Source organism: Balaenoptera physalus, assembly GCF_965194825.1.
Source record: "Balaenoptera physalus genome assembly, chromosome: 12".
Lineage (NCBI taxonomy): Eukaryota > Metazoa > Chordata > Mammalia > Artiodactyla > Balaenopteridae > Balaenoptera > Balaenoptera physalus.
In genome coordinates, this window is record NC_138897.1 from 43,534,188 (window position 1) to 43,556,452 (window position 22,265).

The 22,265-nt window shown below is 39.2% G+C and overlaps 1 long non-coding RNA gene across 1 annotated transcript in view; it reads right to left on the minus strand.

The window, feature by feature from the left end:
• LOC309639239 overlaps positions 1-21,557 on the minus strand; it is a 180,926-nt gene extending 159,369 nt beyond the window's left edge. Inside the window, exon 1 of the long non-coding RNA XR_014251545.1 lies at positions 37-21,557. This is a non-coding gene — a long non-coding RNA (uncharacterized lncRNA). The remainder of the gene's footprint in view (positions 1-36) is intronic.
• Between the last annotated feature and the right edge of the window lie 708 nt (positions 21,558-22,265).

The following is a 22,265-nucleotide window of genomic DNA, read 5'->3' on the forward strand; positions in this document are numbered from 1 at the left end:
CATGATCCTTTGTATTTCTGCAGTGTCAGTTGTTACTTCTCGTTTTTCATTTCTAATTCTATTGATTTGAGTATTCTCCATTTTTTTCTTGATAAATCTGGCTAATGATTTATCAATTTTGTTTATCTTCTCAAAGAACCAGCTTTTAGTTTTATTGATATTTTCTATCATTTCCTTCATTTCTTTTTCATTTATTTCTGATCTGATCTTTATGATTTCTTTCCTTCTGCTAACTTTGGGGTTTTTTTGTTCTTCTTTCTTGATTTAGATGTACCCTTAGGTTGTTTGTTTGAGATGTTTCTTGTTTCTTAAGGTAGGCTTGTATGGCTATAAACTTCCCTGTTAAACTGCTATTGCTGCATCCCATAGGTTTTGGATCGTTGTGTTTTCATTGTCATTTGTTTCTAGGTATTTTTTGATTTCCTCTTTGATATCTTCACTGATCTCTTGGTTATTAAGTAGTGTGTTGTTCAGGCTCCATGTGTTTGTATTTCTTACAGAGTTTTTCCTGTAATTGTTATATTGTCTCATAGCATTGTGGTTGGAAAAGATACTTGATTCGATTTCAATTTTCTTAAATTTACTTAAGCTTGTTTTATGACCCAAGGTATGATCTATACTGGAGAATGTTCCATGAGCACTTGAGAGCAATGTGTATTCTGTTGTTTTTGGATGGAATGTGTTATAAATATCAATTAAGTCCATCTTGTTCAATGTATCATTTAAAGCTTGTGTTACCTTATTTATTTTCATTTTGGATGATCTGTCCATTGGTGAAAGTGCGGTGTTAAAGTCCCCTACTATGATTGTGTTACTGCCGATTTCCCCTTTTATGGCTCTTAGTATTTGCCTTATGTGTTGAGGTTCTCCAATGTTGGGTGCATAAATATTTAAAATTGTTATATCTTCTTCTTGGATTGATCCCTTGATCATTATTTAGTGTCCTTCTTTGCCTCTTGTAATAGTGTTTGTTATAAAGTCTTTTTTTTCTGATATGAGAATTGCTACTGTAGTTTTCTTCTGATTTCCGTTTGCATGGAATATCTTTTTCCTTCCTCTCACTTTCACTCTATGTGTCCCTAGGTTTGAAGTGGGTCTCTTGTAGACAGCATATATATGGGTCTTGTTTTTGTATCCATTCAGCCAGTCTATGTCTTTTCGTTAGAGCATTTAATCCATTTACATTTAAGGTAGTTATCGATATGCATGTTCCTATTACCATTTTCTTAATTGTTTTGGGTTTATTATTGTAGGTCTTTTCCTTCTCTTGTGTTTCCTGCTTAAAGAAGTTCCCTCAGCATTTGTTGTAAAGCTGGTTTTGTGGTGCTGAATTCTCTTAGCTTTTGCTTGTCTGTAAAGCTTTTAATTTCTCCGTCAAATCTGAATGATATCCTTGCTGGGTAGAGTAATCTTGGTTGTAGGTTTTTGTCTTTCATCACTTTAAATATGTCCTGGCACTCCCTTCTGGCTTGCAGAGTTTCATTTGAAAGATCAGCTGTTACCCTTATGGGGATTCCTTTATGTGTTACTTGTTGTTTTTCCCTTGCTGCTTTTAATATTTGTTCTTTGTATTTAATTTTTGAGAATTTGATTAATATGTGTCTTGGCATGTTTCGCCTTCGATTTATACTTTATGGGACTCTTTGTGCTTCCTGGAATTTCCTCTCCCATATTAGGGAAGTTTTCAACTATCATCTCTTCAAATATTTTCTCAGTCCCTTTCTTTTTTCTCTTCTTCTTCTGAGATCCCTATAATATGAATGTTGGAGCATTTAATGTTGTCCCAGAGGTCTCTGAGAATGTTCTCAGTTCTTTTCTTTCTTTTTTCTTTATTCTGCTCTGCAATAGTTATTTCCACTATTTTATCTTCCAGGTAACTTATCCACTCTTCTGCCTCAGTTTTTCTGCTATCGATCCCTTGTAGAGAATTTTTAATTTCATTTATTGTGTTGTTCATCTCTGTTTGTTTGCTCTTTACCTCTTCTAGGTCCTTGTAAAACGTTTCTTTCAATTTCTCCATTCTATTTCCAGGATTTTGGATCATCTTTATTGTCATTATTCTGAATTCTTTTTCAGGTAGACTGCCTATTTCCTCTTCATTTGTTACATCTGGTGGGTTTTTGCCTTGCTCCTTCATCAGCTGTGTGTTTCTCTGTCTTCACATTTTGCTTAACTTACTATGCATGGGGTCTCCTTTTTGCAGGCTGCAGGTTCGTAGTTTCCATTGTTTTTGGTGTCTGTCCCCAGTGACTAAGTTTGGTTCAATGGGTTGTATAGATTTCCTGGTGGAGGGGACTAGTGCCTGTGTTCTGGTGGATGACACTGGATGTTGTCTTTCTGGTGGGCAATCCCACATGTGATGGTGTGTTTTTAGGTGTCTGTGGCCTTATTATGATTTTAGGCAGCCTTTGTGCTAATGGATGGGGTTGTGTTCCTGTCTTGCTAGTTGTTTGGCATAGGGTGTTCTGTACTGTTGCTTGCTGGTCATTGAGTGGAGCTGGGTCTTGGCACTGAGATGGAGATCTCTGGGAGATTTTCACCGTTTGGTATTACATGGAGCTTGGAGGTCTCTTTTGGATCAGTGTCCTAAACTTGGCTCTCCCACATCAGTGGCACAGCTCTGACGCCTGGCTGGAGCACCAAGAACCTGTCCTCCACACGGCTCAGATTAAAAGAGAGAAAAGAAAGAAAGAAAGAAAGAAGAAGATAAAATAAAGTAAAATAAAATAAAATAATTAACATAAAATATATAAAATAATTTTTATGAAAAAATAATTTTTTAAGTAAGTAAAAAAAAGAAAAAAGAGACTGACAGAACCCTAGGACAAATGGTGAAAGCAAAGCTATACAGAGAAAATCACACATAGAAGCATACAGATACACACTCACACAAAGAGAAAAAAGGAAAATATGTATATATCGTTGCTCCCAAAGTCCACCTCCTCAATTTGGGATGATTCGTTGTCTATTCAGGTATTCCACAGATACAGGGTACATCAAGTTGATTGTGGAGAGTCAATCCATTGCTCCTGAGGCTGCTGGAAGAAATTTCCCTTTCTCTTCTCTGTTCGCACAGCTCCCAGGGTTCAGCTTTGGATTTGGACCCGCCTCTGCATGTAGGTCACCTGAGGGCATCTGTTCTTCACTCAGACAGGACGGGATTAAAGGAGCAGCTGATTTGGGGGCTTTGGCTCACTCAGGCCGAGGGGAGGGAAGGGTACGATTGTGGGTCGAGCCTGTGGTGAAGTTGCACCAGCCTGAGGACCACCGTGCATTCTCCCAGGGAAGTTGTCCTTGGATCATGGGACCCTCGCAATGGTGGGCTGCACAGGCTCCCGGGAGGGAAGGTGTGGATAGTGACCTGTGCTTGCACACAGGCTTCTTGGTGTCTGCAGTAGCAGCCTTAGCATCCCATTTCCGTCACTGGTGTCCTCGCTGACAGCCGCGGCACACACCCGTCTCTGGAGCTCCTTTAAGTGACACTCTTAATCCCCTCTCCTCGTGCACCAGGGAACAAAGAGGCAAGAAAATGTCTCTTGTCTCTTCGGTAGCTCCAGACTTTTTCCCGGACTCCCTCTCAGCTAGCTGTGGCGCACTAGCCCTCTTCAGGCTGTGTTCAAGCTGCCAACCCCAGTCCTCTCCCTGGGATCCTACCTAAGCCCGAGCCTTAGCTCCCAGTCCCCACCCATCCTGGAGTGTGAGCAGAGGAGCCTCTCGGGCTGGTGAGTGCTGGTTGGCACTAATCCTCTATGCAGGAATCTCTCTGCATTGCCCTATGCACCTCTGATGCTGTGCTCTCCTCCATGGCTCTGAAGCTCCCGTTGTCTGCCAGCAGCAGTCTCCACCTGTGAAAGGGCTTCCTAGTGTGTGGAAACATTTCCTCCTTCACAGCTCCCTTACACTGGTGCAGGTCCCATCCCTATTCTTTGTCTCTGATTTTTCTTCTTTCTTTTACCCTTCTCTGGTAAGTGGGGAGTTTCTTGCCTTTTGGTAGGTCTGAGGTCTTCTGCCAGTGTTCATTAGGTGTTCTGTAGGAGTTGTTCCACATATAGATGTATTTCTGATGTATTTGTAGGGAGGAAGGTGATCTCTGCATCTTACTCTTCCACCATCTTGAAGCTCCTCCTAGATTGTCAATTTGAGATTTTTCTTGTTTCTTGATGTAGGCTTTTATTGCTATACACTTCCCTCTTAGAACTGCTTTTGCTGCATCCCATCAGTTTTGCATGGTCGTGTTTTCATTGTCATTTGTCTCTAGGGTATTTTTTGATTTCCTCTTTGATTTCTTCAGTGATCTCTTGGTTATTCAGTAACGTATTGTTTAGCCTCCATGTGTTTGTGTATTTTACATTTTTTTCCCTGTAATTGATTTCTCATCTCATAGCATTGTGTTTAGAAAAGATGCTTGATATGATTTCAATTTTCTTAAATTTACTGAGGCTTGATTTGTGACCCAAGATGTGATCTATCGTGGAGAATGTTCCGTGTGCAATTAAGAAAGTGTAATCTGCTGTTTTGGGATGGAATGTCCTATAAATATCAATTAAATCTATCTGGCCTTTTGTGTCATTTAGTGTTTCTGTTTTCTTATTAATTTTCTGTTTGGATTATCTGTCCATTGGTGTAAGTGAGGTGTTAAAGTCCCCAACTATTATTGTGTTACTGTCAATTTCCTTTTTTATAGTTGTTAGCAGTTGCCTTATATATTGAGTTGCTCCTATGTTGGGTGCATATATATTTATAATTGTTATATCTTCTTCTTGTATTGATCCCTTGATCATTACATAATGTCCTTCCCTGTCTCTTGTAACATTCTTTATTTTAAAGTCTATTTTATCTGATATGAGTATTGCTACTCCAGCTTTCTTTTGATTTCCATTTGCATGGAATATCTTCTTCCACCCCCTCACTTTCAGTCTGTATGTGTCCCTAGGTCTGAAGTGGGTCTCTTGTTGACAGCACATATATGGGTCTTGTTTTTGTATCCATGCAGCAAGCCTGTGTCTTTTGGTTGGAGCATTTAATCCATTCACGTTTAAGGGAATTATCAATAAGTATGTTCCTCTTACCATTTTCTTAATTGTTTTGGGTTTTTTTTTTTGTAGGTCCTTTTCTTCTCTTGTGTTTCCCACCTAGAGAAGTTCCTTTAGCATTTGTTGTAGAGCTGGTTTGTTGGACCGGAATTCTCTTAGCTTTTGCTTGTCTGAAAAACTTTTGATTTCTCCATCGAGTCTGAATGAGATCCTTACCGGGTAGAGTATCTTGGTTGTAGGTTCTTCCCTTTCATCACTTTAAATATATCCTGCTCCTCCCTTCTGGCTTGTAGAGGTTCTGCTGAGAAATCAGCTCTTAACCTTATGGGAGTTCCCTCGTATGTTATTTGTCATTTTTCCCTTGCTGCTTTCAATAATTTTTCTTTGTCTTTAATTTTTGCCCATTTGATTACTATGTGTCTCAGCATGTTTCTCATTGGGTTTATCCTGTATGGAACTCTCTGCACTTCCTGGACTTGGGTGGCTATTTCCTTTCCCAAATGAGGGAAATTTTCGAGTATCATCTCTTCAAATATTTTCTCTGGTCCTTTCTCTCTCTCTTCTGCTTCTGGGACCCCTATAATGCACATGTTGTTGCACTTATTGTTTTCCCGGCGGTCTTTTAGACTGTCTTCATTTCTTTTCATTCTTTTTTCTTTATTCTGCTCTGCAGCAGTGAATTCCACCATTCTGTCTTCCAGGTCACTTATCCGTTCTTCTGCCTCCGTTATTCTGCTATTGACTCCTTCTAGTGTATTTTTCATTTCAGTTTTTGTATTGTTCATCTCTGTTTTTTTGTTCTTTTATTCTTCTATATCTTTGTTAAACATTTCTTGCATCTTCTCGATCTTTGACTCCATTCTTTTTCCGAGGTCCTGGATCATCTTCCCTATCATTATTCTGAATTGTTTTTCTGGAAGATTGTTTATCTCCATTTAATTTAGTTGTTTTTCTGGGGTTTTATCTTGTTCCTTCATCTGGTACATAGCCCTCTGCCTTTTCATCTTTTCTATCTTTCTGTGAATGTGGTTTTTGTTCCACAGGCTGCAGGATTGTAGTTCTTGCTTCTGCTGTCTGCCCTCTGGTCCCTTGTATGTTAATAGTTGCTTTTCCCTTATTGTTTTAATATTTTTTCTTTGTCTTTAATTTTTGATAGTTTGATTAATATGTGTCTTGGCATGTTTCTCCTTGGATTTATCCTGTAAGGGACTCTCTGCACTTTCTGGACTTGATTGACCCTTTCCTTCTCCATATTAAGGAAGTTTTCAATTATAATCTCTTCAAATATTTTCTCATTCCTTTTTTTTTTTTCTCTTCTTCTTCTGGGACCCCTGTAATTCGAATGGTGGCATATTTAATGTTGTCCCAGAGGTTTCTGAGATTGTCCTCTATTCTTTTCATTCTTCTTTCATTTTTCTAATCTATGGTAGTTATTTCCAATATTTTATCTTCCAGGTCACTTATCCGTACTTATGCCTCAATTATTCTGCTACTAATGCCTTCTAGCGAATTTTAATTTCATTATTGTGTTTTTCATCATTTTTTGTTTGATATTTAGTTCTTCTAGGTCCTTGTTAAATGTTTTGAGGATTTTTAATTTCATTTATTATGTTGTTCATCATTGTTTATTTGCTCTTTAGTTCTTCTGGGTCCTTGTTAAATATTTCTTGTATTTTCTCCATTCTATTTCCAAGATTTTGGGTATCTTTACTCTCATTTCTCTGAATTGTTTTTCAGGTAGACTGGCTATTTCCTCATCATTTGTTTCGTCTAGTGGATTTTTAACTGGCTCCTTCATCTACTGTGTATTTGTCTGTGTTCTCATTTTGCTTAACTTTCTGTGTTTGGGGTCTCTGTTTTGCAGGCTGCATGTTCATAGTTCCCAGTGTTTTTGGTGTCTGCTCTCAGTGGGTAAGATTGGTTCAGTGGATTTTGTAGGTTTCCTGGTGGAGGGGACTGGTGCTTGTGTTCCGGTGGATGAAGTTGGACCTTGTCTTTCTGGTGGGCAGGACCACGTCTGGTGGTGTTTTTGGCATGTCTGTGAACTTATTATGAGTTTTGGCAGCCTCTCTCCTAATGGGTGGTTTTGTGTTCCTTTCTTGCTAGTTGTTTGGCATAGGGTGTCCAGCACCGTAGCTTGCTGGTCTTTGAGTGGAGCTGGGCCTTTGCATTAAGATAGAGATTTCTGAGATAGCTTTCACCTCTTGATATTAAATGGGGCTGTGAAGTCTCTGGTGAACCAATGTCCTGAACTCCACTCTCCCACCTAACAGGCTCAGGCCTGACCCCCAGCTGGAGCACCAAGACCTTGTCAGTCACATGGCTCAGAAGGAAAAGAAGGAAAGAAAGAAAGAAAGAAAGAGAAAAAAGAAAGAAAAGAAATAAATAAAATAAAGTTATTAGAATAGAAAAAATATTGTTAAATATAAAATAATTAAAAAGTAATAAGAAAAAGAGAGAAAGAAAGAAGAGAGCAACCCAACCAAAGACTAATCTATTAAAGATAACAAGTGCTAAACTCTATACTAAAAACAAAACAAAGCAAAAAACAAAAAAGAAGTGGACAGTCAGAACCCAAGGACAAATGGCAAAAGCAAAGCTGTACAGACAAAGTCACACAACGAAGTATTCACATACACACTCAAAACAGAGAAAAAGTAAATTATATAACTATATATATATAACTATATATATATAACTATATATATATATAACTATATATATATATAAAAGGAAGAGAGCTACCAAATCAATAAACATATCTACCAATGATAATAATCTCTAAATACTAAACTACAAAAAAAATAAAGCCAAAAACAAATTAGATGCAGAAAGCAAACCCCAAGTTTACATTTGCTCCCAACGACCACTGCCTCAATTTTGGGATGATTCATTGTTTTTTCAGGTATTCCACAGAGGCAGGGTACATCAAATTGATTGTGGAGATTTAATCCTCTGCTCCTGAGGGTGCTGGGAGAAATTTCTCTTTCTCTTCTGTGTTCACACAGCTCCTGGGGTTCAGCTTTGGATTTGGCCCCGCCTCTGCATGTAGGTTGTCTGAGGGCAACTCTTCCCCACCCAGACAGTTTAAACGAGCAGCTGAGTAGTGGGCTCTCTCTCACTCAGGCTAGGGGGAGGGAGGGGTACCAGTTGTGTGGCAAGCCTGCAGTGGCAGAGGCCGGCGTGACTTTGCAACAGGCTGCAGTGTGCCATGTGTTCTCCCAGGGAAATTGTCCCTGTATCACAGGACCCTGGCAGTGGCGGGCTGCACAGGCTCCCTGGAGGGGAGGTGCGGATAGTGACCTGTGCTTGCACACAGGCTTCTTGGTGTCTGTTGCAGCAGCCTTCGCATTTCATGCCCGTCTCTGGGTCTGCACTGATAACTGCAGCTCGCGCCCCTCTCTGGAGCTTGTTTAGGCAGTGCTCTGAATCCCCTCTACTTATGCACCCTGAAACAATGGTCTCTTGCCTCATAGGCAGATCCAGAGTTTTTCCCAGACTCCCTCCCAGCTAGCTGTGATGCACTAGCCCCCTTCAGGCTGTGTTCACGCAGCCAACCCCAGTCTTATTCCTGGGATCTGACCTCCAAAGACCGAGCCTCAGCTCTCAGCCCCCACCTGCCCCAGTGGGTGAGCAGACAAGCCTCTCAGGCTGGTGAGTGCTGGTTGGCACCAAACCTCTGTGTGGGAATCTCTCCACTTTGCCCTTTGCACACCTGTTGCTGCACTCTCCTCCATGGTTCTGAAGCTTCCCCCTCCACCACCCCTTGTCTCCAGCAGTGAAGGGGCTTCCTAGTGTGTGGAAAGTTTTCCTCCTTCACAGCTCCCTCCACGAGGTACAGGTCCCATCCCTGTTCTTTTGTTTTTGTTTTTCCTTTTTTCTTTTGCCCTACCCAGGTATGTGGGGAGCTTCTTCCCTTTTGGGAAGTGAGGTCTTCTGTCAGTGTTCAGTAGGTGTTCTGTAGGAGTTGTTCCACATGTAGATGTAGTTTTGTTGTATTTGTCTGGAGGAAGTTGATCTCCGTGTCTTATTCCACTGCCATCTTGAAGGTGCCTCTCCTCATCCTAACTTGAATTTTTGAACCCTGTTTTTAAATCAGTGACCAGCTCCTCCTCTCTCACAATGCATACAAACCACTTCAGGATTATAGCCAGAGCACTTGCAAATATTTATGCAAAAAACAACTAATTTTTCAAGGTAGTTATGGTTATACATATTGGGCAGGAGATATCTTAAAATTCCAAATAAAGTACCTAATTTTAGTTATATGGCACGACTTTCCAATCACAGCAGTCACATTTTCATAGAGGTACATCAAGATAAATAGAGCAATAATCATATTTTACAGTCTATAAAATTGAAATCTTTGCTTAAAAAAAGTTTACATGCAATGCATATAGCAGCTTGCAAGTTTATTTATCAAAATATATTTATTCAATATGTGCATTGTAAAGTTCAGGCATCAGTTTTTGGGTATGGGAAAATATTTACAGCCTAGACCCAAATAGGGGTGAGTGCCTATCAGAAACTTTTGTTACAGGCGGTTGTAGTTCATGGAGAAAAATGCTACACTGGGGCCAGTACTTCACAACATTGAGAGGGTGGCAACTTACATCTTCAGGAGCAAAGGTTTTATTGCTTCCTCACAGACAGGTTTTTCTACCCCAACTACAGTCTGGAGGTTAGGATTCACATTTTTTTACCCTACCTCTCTCTTCTACCACCTTTTAAAAAGATGTGAACATTTCATTTGTATGGAGATGAACATGTTTGATAAAGTGTAAAATTTACCTTCTTCAAGGGTGTGTATATTTCAAAAGCAATCAGAAACTTCAGGCAAAGTCATAGGAATATAAAAGCAAACATTTAAGAATATGGTGAGTAGAGAGTTTGAGATTTTGAGATGGAGTTATGTGGTTACCTTAAAATTATCCAAGTACTCCTGTTTGAGAGCTGGTCAGGCTAAGGTTGTAGGAGGGCTTTTGGAGGTAGGGATGATCAGTGAACCTGGTTTATGGACATGGAGTGCAGTGTCAAGAGCAATCCATGTGAGAGCAGGGAGGGGCGATAATGATATCTGAAGCTAATCAAGAAATCCAGAAGAAAGTTCCATTCAAGAGATGAGGCAAAAAGGCAGCATCCAGATATGAAGAATGTAGATGGAAATAGGGAGATGTCATATTAGAGCAGGGAGTTTGGAACCCTGAAAAATGAAAGAGACCTCAAGCACAAAGTATGATTATACTTTTTGTCCACTTATGGCTACAAGTGCTCATCTCAGACCCTTCTGGGCTTGGCAGGGATGGTATTATTAGAGTTGAGAACATCCCAAATACTTCCTTCTGGCATTTTGTCCCTGGGATGAGGGGAACCAGGGTTCCTCACATTTGTTTAAGTATCTGAGGCACATTCTGAAGAGGGAAGTAGGTTCTAGACACATTGCCACTAGATACCCTCACTCCTGCTAGTGTACTTGTAAGACTCAAAAATTGGGGAATTTTTTTTCCATCTCTAAATGGAATAGTAGACTTTCACTGGGACCAATTTTGAAAACTCTTTGGAGTTGGTCTTTTCCCATGGTATCTCTCAGAACAGTGAAAGAGGCTTCAATTCTGACACATGGAGACAGTATTCTAAGTAAGAATCTGGTTTCAGGGACATTACACATGTCTCTAAGGTCCAAACATATCCACTTCAACTTTTATTTTGTTTTTGTTGCTCTTGTGTTACTCTGTTCAGAATACATGTATTAAGACAGAGTGAAATATTGAAACATGATAAAGCCCATGGTAATCAAGCATTAACCCCCCAGATTATGGAATAGTTTGATAGACAAAGGGGGTTCCAACTGTCGAATTTCTGACACCATATTCAGCATTATGTGGATGCCACTGATGGAAAGTACATGAGACAGAAATTCTACCCCAGGTGTCACCCCAATGTGTTTGTTGTAGCAAACAGTTTAAAATATCCCAGAAAGTTAGCTCAAGAGATTACGTAGAGATACCATGCACGTAGATCAAGACTATCCAATTATCCAATTCAGTGACCAAATAAGTGCCAAATATGGTATTTCCAGCTATTTATAGTGTTCAAGAATGTCTAGAAGGCTGCCTCTCACACTTTATCACCACGGGGATGAATATATAGAAGCAGAGAGTAGAATTGTGGTTACCAGACATAGGGAGGTGGAGCAAAGGGGAGATGTTGGCCAAAAATTACAAAGTTGCAGTTTTATAGGATAAAGAAGTCTAGCAATCTAATGTACAGCACAATGAGTAGAGTTATTAATATTGTATTGAACCCTGGAAATTTGCTAACAGAATAGATTTCAGGTGTTCTCACCACACATACACACACACACAAAATGGTAACTATGAGATGAGATAGATATATTAAGTAGTTTGACTAAGAAATTATTTCACTATGTATATGTTTATTAAATCATGATTTATACCTTAAATACAAACAATTTTGTTAAAACTATAAATGATCAATAACAGCACAGCAAAGAAATGGCATTGAAACAGTGTAAGTAACATTTCTGAAAGGCCCCTCTCCCTGGTGGGGTTTATATGACTTTGGAGGTCTCACCAAGGACTCCAGGTGGGGCTGCCTAAGATCTGGTCACAGTTATGTCAATCAGACTTACAGAGATGGGTCTCAGATTGACAATTACTCACCCAAGGTGTGGACGAATGCAGTCTATGGGCATGTTGTCTTGGATCTGCCGGCCTGGAGACAGAACCACTCTGAGCAATGCTGTGAAAGGGGATGGGGGGGATGGGGGGGCAGGATGTACAAATTTTTTAAAACTCCAAGATATCAGTCTCTTCAACCTATAGAGGTCTCAGACACCTTCCCCCAATTATTTCCGAAAAGTGTTTTTTGAATCTTGACCATGAAAGATCTAGAACCTTACAAGTTAGCTGTCTCTGACAGAACCTGCAGTTTGAGGACTATCACCATCCAGGACAAGCTGTTGGGCACAGTGATCTTGCAATGAGCCCCTGGGCTGAATAGGACCAGAAGGCTCAGGGAGCTCAGGGGCAGCTGGGCTTATGTTATTTCTGGCACTCAGGTGTAAAAACAGTTGCATCCATCGAGAATGCCTTTATTTTTAATGGATACCTTACATGTGAGATCAATGTATACTTCACTACACCCACTTATTTTCATTTCACTTAATCTTTACAATCACCAATGAGGTAGAAATTATGAATGCCATTTTTAAATAGGGAAATTGAGGCTCAGAGTTATTAAATATTTTGTCCTTGATTACACAGTCAAACAAAGCACTAATCAGTAAGGAAACACACATCCAATGATACCTCTACATTAATAGTGACCCCAAATGCAGATGTGATACTTTGCCCACATTCACTTGATAATAAAATGATGACAGTTACAGTCACTGAGTACTTATCATTTGTCAGGCATGTGCTATGGCTATTCTTCTGATTGACAAAAGTATCTAATTATCTCATTTACCACGAAGTATTAGACATTGAAAATAGCTTAATGAAGTCTGCTCTCAGACCATTTTCCACTTTTAAAGAGATATATGGGTAGAGAAATGCATAACCTAAAGGAATAAATGGCTGTGGAATTTTAAGCTGTATTATAGGTAGTGTAAGAAAGATTTGGAGGTCAAAGATGCTTCCAGAAGTCACTCTTTCTGCTTCTACCAGATCATTCCATAATCAGTTTTCCAACTTCAATTTTAGTTAAATTAACCCTAAAGGAAATGTAGACCTGAAGAAAAGGTTTGGTAGATGTAAGTTCTTGAAAAAGCTTGGTGTGCATAAAGTCAAGCAATAAACAATCCCAATCTAGTTATCATGTCTAAAATTTCATTATTGGGAATTAATTTCTTGGACTCTTCAATTAATTTTATCTCAAAATCCAAATATTCTGAAAGGTCATATACTTTCAGATATTATCAGTTTCACTGTGCTGTGAATGAGATTATTGTTTATTGGTTCTGAAAGTTAGTTGAAAAGCCTTCTACACTGAGAAGTAGAGACCAAAAGAAAGTAGTCGGTTGATATATTTAAACAGAGCCCTAAGGGGGAAGCTTATAAGACTGGGGTGGGGGGGGGCGGGTGGCAGTGGAGAATGCCTGCATAATGCATTCTGGAAGCAATATCACAGGGAGGAGTAACGGAAATGAAGGGAGTTCTGGACGTCGGGTTTAAGTCAGGGGCCCCAGGCAGGGGTAAGGGAGGATGGAAGACAGAACCCACTGCCATGAAATCTTGGTTTAACTTTAGCTCTGCTGTATCTTTCTGTCTGGACCACTTCCTGAATATTTAAATCTATTTCTTCAACTCGAAAGTGAGAAAAATCGTAATGGAGGGGAGGGATTATTTTGTGGATGGAATTAGATAAAGTCATTTGAGGAGGGTAAAGTATTGTAAAGATGTTGGCAGGAATTGTTGAATGGTGAAACCAGCAAGAAAGTGGTGAGGCTGAGACTTTGGCAAGGTTTCAGTCTTGATGAGACAAGCAGCATTTTCCTAAAATGGTAACCTGAAAAATCCCATGCTGGACAGTTTGTGGATTAACTTTTCCATGCTGGTGTGAACTCACACAAATCACATATCAGTAGCCTGCAGGAAAACAGTACAGGTCAATGAGAGCATGATGTGCAACCCCTGGAGGCTTTGTAGCATCTCTGGCCTGTGTGCTAGGTGTTCATAAAAAAGAACCTTAATCTTTAGGGTGATTGCACTAAACCCTGGTTTCAAGTGACTGTGTTTGGAATAAATGACTTGGGAACAATGATCTTTACTGAGAAGATTCCTCTTATCCAACAAGACAGATGGTTAATTTGTCTGAATTGGGTGAGGAGTCAGGAAACCTAATATAAATATGTCAGATGCAGCTTTTGAGTAAAGGCCTATAACCACTGGTAAACTCTATTTCCACAGACGAAATGGATGCAGAGTCTTTATGACTGAATTTTCAGCATCTTGTCCACAAAACTGACTCACGACCAACTTTTTTATGAATAAATGATGATCAACATTATTTCATGTTTTTTGAACACTTTTTCATAATTAAAGCCAGCATTACTTTATATTTCCTTTTTGTTATAGATTTCCCTGCATTTCCTGGGTCTACTGCAATGGGTTGGCAGGTAAGCTACTGTGGTCAGTGGATGAGCTGACCTATTGATTTTTTTTTCCTAGTTCACAGACATCATCGTGCAGAGGACATGCCATTCATTCTGAATTAATCTGTGGCCTCTGTTGTCTTCCAATCAAAACTCAGGACTCACAAGTCTCAGATTTGCATCCTCCATCCAAATTTTAATGCTGTTTACTGCAAGTGTAGCCTCAGGATGTGGGGAATTTTAGGTTTAAGTATGCCTGGATGAATATGCTGAGGGACATATTCCAGTACATACAGAATGATATCCAAGTGTCTTGTTTGCTCAAAAATACAATTTAAATTAAATTAAATTTCTCCCTAAACCCACCCCACCATCCTTGCATTCACATCTCCAGGCCAGAAAGTAGTCACACTTGAACTATCAGCAAATAAAATCAGAGACACAATCAAAACTTCGGGTGTTGAGAACAGTCAGGCATATGGGCCCATGGACTAGAAATTGTTCGAGTCTGTTTAATAGGTATAAGATGGACACCCTTTCTGACTCCCCATCTGTATCAAAACCTGAGGTCCCCAGCATACTGCTGCCTGAAATATTCCTTTGAAAAGGAATAAAGTTTAATTATTTATTTAGATTTTTATTTTCATAACAGAAGATTAGGCATGATATAAGAAAACAAGAAGGCAGCAGTGGTGAAATGCATCATTTCTGGAATCAAACAGAACTGAGATCAAATCTTGGCTTGGTCCCCACAAGCTTTCTAACTATTACTAAGTTACAGGGTGTCTGACTGCCCAATTTTTCACCCATAAATTGGGGTTAAGAACATTAACTTCACCTGTCAAAATACTAATGACATTTTTCACAGAACTAGAACAAACAAACCTAAAATTTGTTTGAGAACACAAAAGACCCCGAATACCCAAAGCAAACTTGAGAAAAAAACAGAGCTTGAGGTATTATGCTCTCTGACTTCAGATTATACTACAAAGGTACAGTAATCAATACACTATGGTACTGGTACAAAAACAAATACATAGATTAATGGAGCAGAATAGGAAGCCCAGAAATAAACCCACATACTTATGGGCAATTAATCTACAACAAAGGAAGAAAGAATGTACAATGGAGAAAAAACAGTCTCTTCAATAAGTGATGTTAGGAAAACTGAACAGTTACATGTAAAAGAATGACATTAGAAAAATTTCTCACATGATATACACAAATAAATTCAAAATTTATTAACGACTTAAATGTAAGACTGGAAACTATAAAACTCCTAGAAGAGAACATAGGCAGAACACTCTTTGATGTCTATCATAGCAATATTTTTCCATCTGTCTCCTAAAGCAAAGGAAACAAAAGCAAAAATAAACAAATGGGACCTAATTAACCTTAAAAGCCTTTGCACAGCAAAGGAAACCATCTACAAAATGAAAAGACAACCTACTTAATGGTAGAAGACATTTGAAAATGATATGACCGATGAGTTAATATCAAAAATATATAAACAGCTCATACAACTTCATATCAAAAAAACAAACAACCCAATTAAAAATGGGCAGAAGACCTGAAGAGACATTTTTCCAAAGAAGACATACAGATGGCCAAGAGGCACATGAAAGAATGTTCAGCATCACTAATCATCAGGAAAAGGCAAATCAAAATAATAATGAGCTATTGCCTCACACCTGTGAGATAGGCTATTATCAAAAAGGCCACAAATAACAAATGTTGGTGAGAATGTGGAGAAAAGGGAACCCTGTACGCTGTTGGTGGGAATGTAAGTTGGTGCAGCCACTATGGAGAACAGTATGGACTTTCCTCAAAAAACTAAAAATAGGGGACTTCCCTCATGGTCCAGTGGTAATGAATCTGCCTTCCAATGCAGAGGACGCAGGTTCGATCCTTGGTTAGGGAATTAAGATCCCACATGCCTCAGGGCAACTAAGCCCATGCACCACAACTACTGAGCTTGCACACCTCAACTAGAGCCCGTGTGCTGCAAACTACAGAGCCCACACACTCTGGAGCCTGTGTGCCACAACTAGAGAGAGAAAACCTGCACACCACAACTAGAGAGAAGCCTGCTTGCTGCAACGAAGATCTCGCATGCCTCAGTGAAGGTCCTGCATGCTGCAACTAAGACCTAATGCAGCCATTAAAAACAAACAAACAAACAAACAAAACTAAAAATAGAACTACGATATGATCACACAATTCCACTTCTGGGCATATATCTGAAGAAAATGAAAACCCTAATTTGAAAAGATACATGCACCCCAGTGTTCATAGCAGCATTGTTTACAATAACCAGGATATGGAAACAACCTAGGTGCCCATTGATAGGTGAATGGATAAAGAAGATGTGGTACATATGTACACAATGGGATACTACTCAGTCATAGAAAAGAATGAAATCTTGCAATTTGCAACAACATGGATGGACTCGGAGGGTATGATGCTTAATGAAATAAGTCAGACACAAAAAGACAAACATTGTTCATTATCATTTATATGTGGGATCTAAAAAATAAAACAAACAACTGAATATAACAAAGCAGAAACAGTCTCACAAATACAGAAAACAAACTTGTGGTTACCAATGGGGATAGGGAAAAGGGAAGGACAAGTTAGGGGTAGGAGATGAAGAGGTCAAACTCCTGTGTATAAAATAAATAAGCTCCAATTATTTATGATACAGCATAGGTAATATAGTTAATATTTTATAATAATTTTAAATGGAGTATAATCTATAAAAATTCTGAATCACTATGTTGTATATCTGCAACTAATATAAATCAATTATACCTCATTAAAAATACATATTGAAAAAAGAATATTCACCTCATGGTGTTGCTTAGGGTGCTATTTGAGCCAGAGTAGAAAGCACACTGTGTATATATGGCACCCATAATTTATGTTTGTCTAATAAAAGCCATGACAATAGCACACAAGTAAAGATACGATGGCCCAGGAGGTAAAGTATGTTCCCCTAAACACTCAACTCATTATTGACAAAATGTAGCCTCATAGTCATATCCCCTGACTAAGCAGTACATGTGGAGGAGAGGCGGTTACAACAGATAAGCCCACACAGAGGGAAAGGAGAGATTTACCCTCATGCTAAAGCTTGGCCATTGATACTGACCAATATCATTCTCTTTTCTGAACCTCATGTTTTACACAACATTGGTCTCTCTCTAAGTCTGTACCCGTTACAAATATGGGGATGTGGCTGCATTGAGGCTGGTATTCCTCCATTGCCTTATGGGACTTGGCCATGGTTCCTCAGACAAAGTTCAGATCACAGGAAATGATGCAGAGACCATTGAAGATTTCTATCCTTTCCCATCTATTTTCCCACCAGAGATTCTTTCTTCTTTCTGCAGATGCCCTTTCCTTCCATAGAGTTTAGTGTCCTGAGTGTTGCCTGCTGAGTACCGAAGCAGCCCATTGCAAATTTTACCTTTAGTGTCCCTCATTCTCCTCAACCCATCCTGACTGCTCAGTCCTCTGGTCCATTCTTTCAAAGGAAAGTCATTCAATCTAACCATAACTCTGAGTTTTACCTCTGATAAAGGTCTCTCTTCTTACCACCAACACATTGGAAATTTAAAAACTTGACTGGGATCTGTAGAGAAGTTTTTTGAGCCAATGGGACCTTCCACAGCTCTCTGATAATTCTCTGTATACTTTCCCAAGTCAAGGTAGCTTGTTCTGGTTGTACGTAAAAATTAAAATAACTAGTCAGATGAATGGTGAAAGATTAATCAGGGTTTAAATGTCAACACCATCTCCACACCTTAAAACCACACTGTGGGGTAGAATACAGTAGATGCATGTAGAACAGTTTGCATAATGTGAAACTTGAGAGGCATTAGTGTGTATGGCTTATGAACTTGACTCTCAAATCAACTACCAGGGTTGTATCCCAGCTCTGTAACATTCTAGCTGTGTGACTTTGGACGAATATCTTGATCTCTCTTTTCTTGTTTCTTTGTACGTAAAATGAGAAATAATTGAATTTTCCCTACAGTGTTGTAAGTGTTAAGTGAATTGCACTCACACAGTGCTTAGAACGGCCGCTGGCTCATGACAAATGTACAGTGAGATTCAGCTTTTATTAATGCAGGATTGAGTCCAATGACTTTGGCATCAGATAGACTATGGTTGGAGCCTTGGATCCTTAACCTCTGGGACTATGAACAAGTTATTAACCTCCCTATGCCTCAGTTTCCTAATCTGTTAAAAAAAAGAGCAATAATAATGCCCATTATGTCTATAGGGAAGTTGTAATGATTAGATGTAATACCTTGCTTAGCACAGCATATATACACAATGAGAGTAACTACTGATTACTAATGAATTAAACTGATGTTCCATGATGAACCAGTATTTAGAAAAATCAGCGTTATTCTATTTATGTGGTTATTCTCATAAAGACCTGGGGAAATGACACATTTCAAAGTCTGGCTCAGATGCATCTTTATCTGTAGCCTACTTGACCAAACACCCTGGTTTCCCATAATCCTGGTTGAGTGGTCCACATTGACTTATGGTGCATTTGTTTGCCTATAGTTTATCTCTGCTGAAAGGAAGAGACCATCGTATATACTTCATTTTCTTTGCACCACAGTTTGGCAGAATGTCCTGCAACAAAGTAGACAGATACTGGTCCTTTAAATTCTCCCTTAGATGCCATCAATTTTCAGCCTCTATAGCTGTTTATTCTGCTACTGTTTCAGTGGCATGCTCTAAACATGATTAACAGTCCTTTTCCTTCAGTTATGAGCACAGTAACTTCTCGGTGGTACGTGGAAAGGGCACATGGGAAAGGTAGGCTTCAGATACCATAAGATTCTTTTTTTTTTTTTAATCAAATAGCTTGAACAAGAAGTTCCAATGCTGGTTTTAGTCTCAGGCAGGACAGAGCCAAGACCCTCATAGCCTGTGCTCATGCCAGTTAAGCTCTTCATGGATCTGCTTCAACTTGACACTGTTCTCTACTCTTTGCCCCCAAATGACTGATTTCTTCAGAAAATAGATGTCTGTAGAAGTTAGAACAAAATACTTAATATCCTGTTCAAATATTGTTAAGGGAATTTTTCAACACCTTTATCTGATTAAGAGCATGCAAGGTTGATTCTTACTTAAAACATTGATTTCTGTCCATATTTTCCCCCAAATTTGGAATTCAGTCATTATTGTAGTCTGAAATCTTTGTAATTTTCCTTAGTTTTTGCAGTCCAAAAACAATGATGACTTTGGTTGGGTCAACACAAACTTCTTGACAATACAAGTACAATAGGCCTAGGCACTCATGAAATGCACTCTTGATACTAGTCTAGGAAGATGATTCTGCCTGAGTTACAGCTGGAGAGGGTACCTTAACAAGTACAAGTCTCATGCAGAGATCATCAAACCAAACCCAAGTGTAGCCTGTGGTCCCATGCAATACAGCCTTAACATGTGTTGGACTCAGTGAAACACAACTCACCAACCAAGAGTAATTTTAAAAGAGTTAAAATGTAGTTTCTGTCTTTCATTAGATTTTTCAAAGACCATAAAAGAGTTCCCCACTAGTAACTCATAGCAACTTTTCATAACATTTTTTCCCTCCACTTTTGCTACAGTTTAGGCTGGTATAAATGGATGTAAGCATTAAAGGGGTAGGAAAATAGAAAACCTATGAAGGTAAGGATAAAGTTTTCCTTAGCAAGTGGGGACACAAAGAAGGGATACAGGTAAGCCCGATAATATTGGTAGTATTCCCCAATTAGTATAGCTTTGTTATTATCTTACATTATTTATAATAACATAGAATAATCTCCTAACATGTGTACATACTAAACACACACACACACACAAATACACCAGATGGAAATGTTATAAAAAATAATACACCCTTACTGATCGATTGGTTTAGTAAGGGGAAGGTTTGTATGTTCTCTATATCTATTTTACCGTATGGATATGATCCATACACCTTGGAGAGGAAATGGGGTAGTTATTCATCCATCCATCCATTCATTCATTTATTCACAGATTTCCTTTGGACACTTACCAGAAGTCAGGCACTTTTCTGGGGACTGGGGTTAGAGTGTTGAACAAAAGAACAAAGTTCCTGATCCTAGGGAGCTTACATTTGTTGGGCAGAGGGTTGACGATAAATATATACTGTAAGAAATGTTATGAAGAGCAGGATAAAGGGGCAGGAAGGGGTGCTATTTTACATGGGTCGTCAAGGACATTTTCTCTAAAGAGGAAACATCTGTGCAAAGACCAGAACCAAGAGAGAAATGAGATTGGAGGAAAGATAGATGGGCTGAGGGGAGGCAGCAACAAGCCAGCATTGTTTTTTAATACCTTCATTCCATTTATGAAAGGAATACTTTTTTGTCCTTTTTCTTTCCTTCTTTTATTATTTTTTTCTTAAGAAATCCTGTGCTTCTTGAAATGTGAAATAGGTGAAGGAAAATACAGTTTTGGACCATTAATTGTGCTTTCTTATTGAGTATATAAATTTGATGTCAAACAGGCCTGGCTGAAATGGTATATATTTATTTCAAAAATATCATTTCTGTGAGGCATTGCTGTATCATCCTATTGATTTAGGGATTGGTGTGACTGTGCCTGATGCTTTTATGAAAGGCAGGCTATTAACAAACTAAATTGAAAAACTAGTGAGTCTGCCTTTCCAGGCCCAATCCAGCAGGCTGCCCATGTGAGGCTTAAATGGGAAAATACTGTAAAAAAAGACTAATTTTAATGCAACAGAGTCCTCCTTGCAATCCATAAACCTTATTTGCTGTGAAGAAAAAAAAAAAAATCCTACAAGATAGAATTCTTATGCTCATGTAATAATCTCCCTCTGGTTTCTCTCCTATCCATAGCAACATTAATCTTTTCATTTTAGAAGCTGACTCTCTTTGACTTTGTTGGACATTAGGATTAAAATCTTGTGTAAGACAAGATAGCTTTAAGAGAGTCAGAGAAATCATGGGTGCTAATGCATAAAGCTGCTGGGAGTGCCCAGGCAGTGAAGTTCCTACAGAATTCCTAGTGTGAGGTTAGAGGCTTAAACCTAGGCTGTAAGGCTGGGAGTTATTAGATTTTACCTCTTTCAAGTTCAACTTCTTTGTTTTGCAGACAGAAACTGAGGCACAGATAAGGGATGACACTTGTTTACTATCACACAGCCAGACTAGTGGCAGAACTTACAACCCAGAGCTGTTTCCAATCAACCTCTTTTATATCTCACCTTCCTGTGGCCCATATATCAAGGTGGATGGTCCAGGTGAGTGCTTGAAAAGTATTTGGAATTTTAAATACAGCAAAATGATTTTGTGAATTCACAGGAAATATACTTGGGTTTTTGATGAAGAGAAAAGGGGCTTGTTGGTGGCTCCCTGTCCCTACACACTGTGAGCTCCCTGTCCCTACACACATGCCCCAGCTCTGTTCCTCTGATACCAAATGGTTTTGATCCTATTTGACACAAGAGGGATATGTCACCGTGAAAAGCCACTGAACACTTTTCACCAATCATTCCAAAGATTATGCAATGGGACACTTCTTTTTATGATAGAGCTAAAATTTAGATATTACATGGAGTTGTGTTTTTTTTTTAATCCACATTAGAGAAAATGATGACTCCACAGATGTATATTGAAAACCTTATGTGTTCTCAACACTTCATCATGTTACTCATGAGGTTACAAAAGAAAGAGGTAATGTAGCTTCTGCTTCCTGCTTGAAGGGCCCCATGCTCAGCTGGAGGAGGGGATGAAGGACCCAGTGCTGGGGGTGCAGAATAGTCCAGCTGTGTGCCTCAGGGTCTGGGAGCTGGAGAAGACCAGCGAGAAAGAAAAAATGAACGGATCAAATATGGAGCCTCCTCTCCCATGGATGAGGTTATGTAACTTTCTCTGTAGCCTCTGCTTAAGTATGATCTGGGGATGAGGTATGTCTATATAAAACTGCCAGGGGTAGAACTAGCACCACATCTACCATATGGCATGTGATGTGTGAGGGGGACATTTCTCCTTCTTTCCTACCTCCTTCCCTCCCTTCCTCCCTTCCTCCCTCCCTCCCTCTCTCCCTTACTTCCT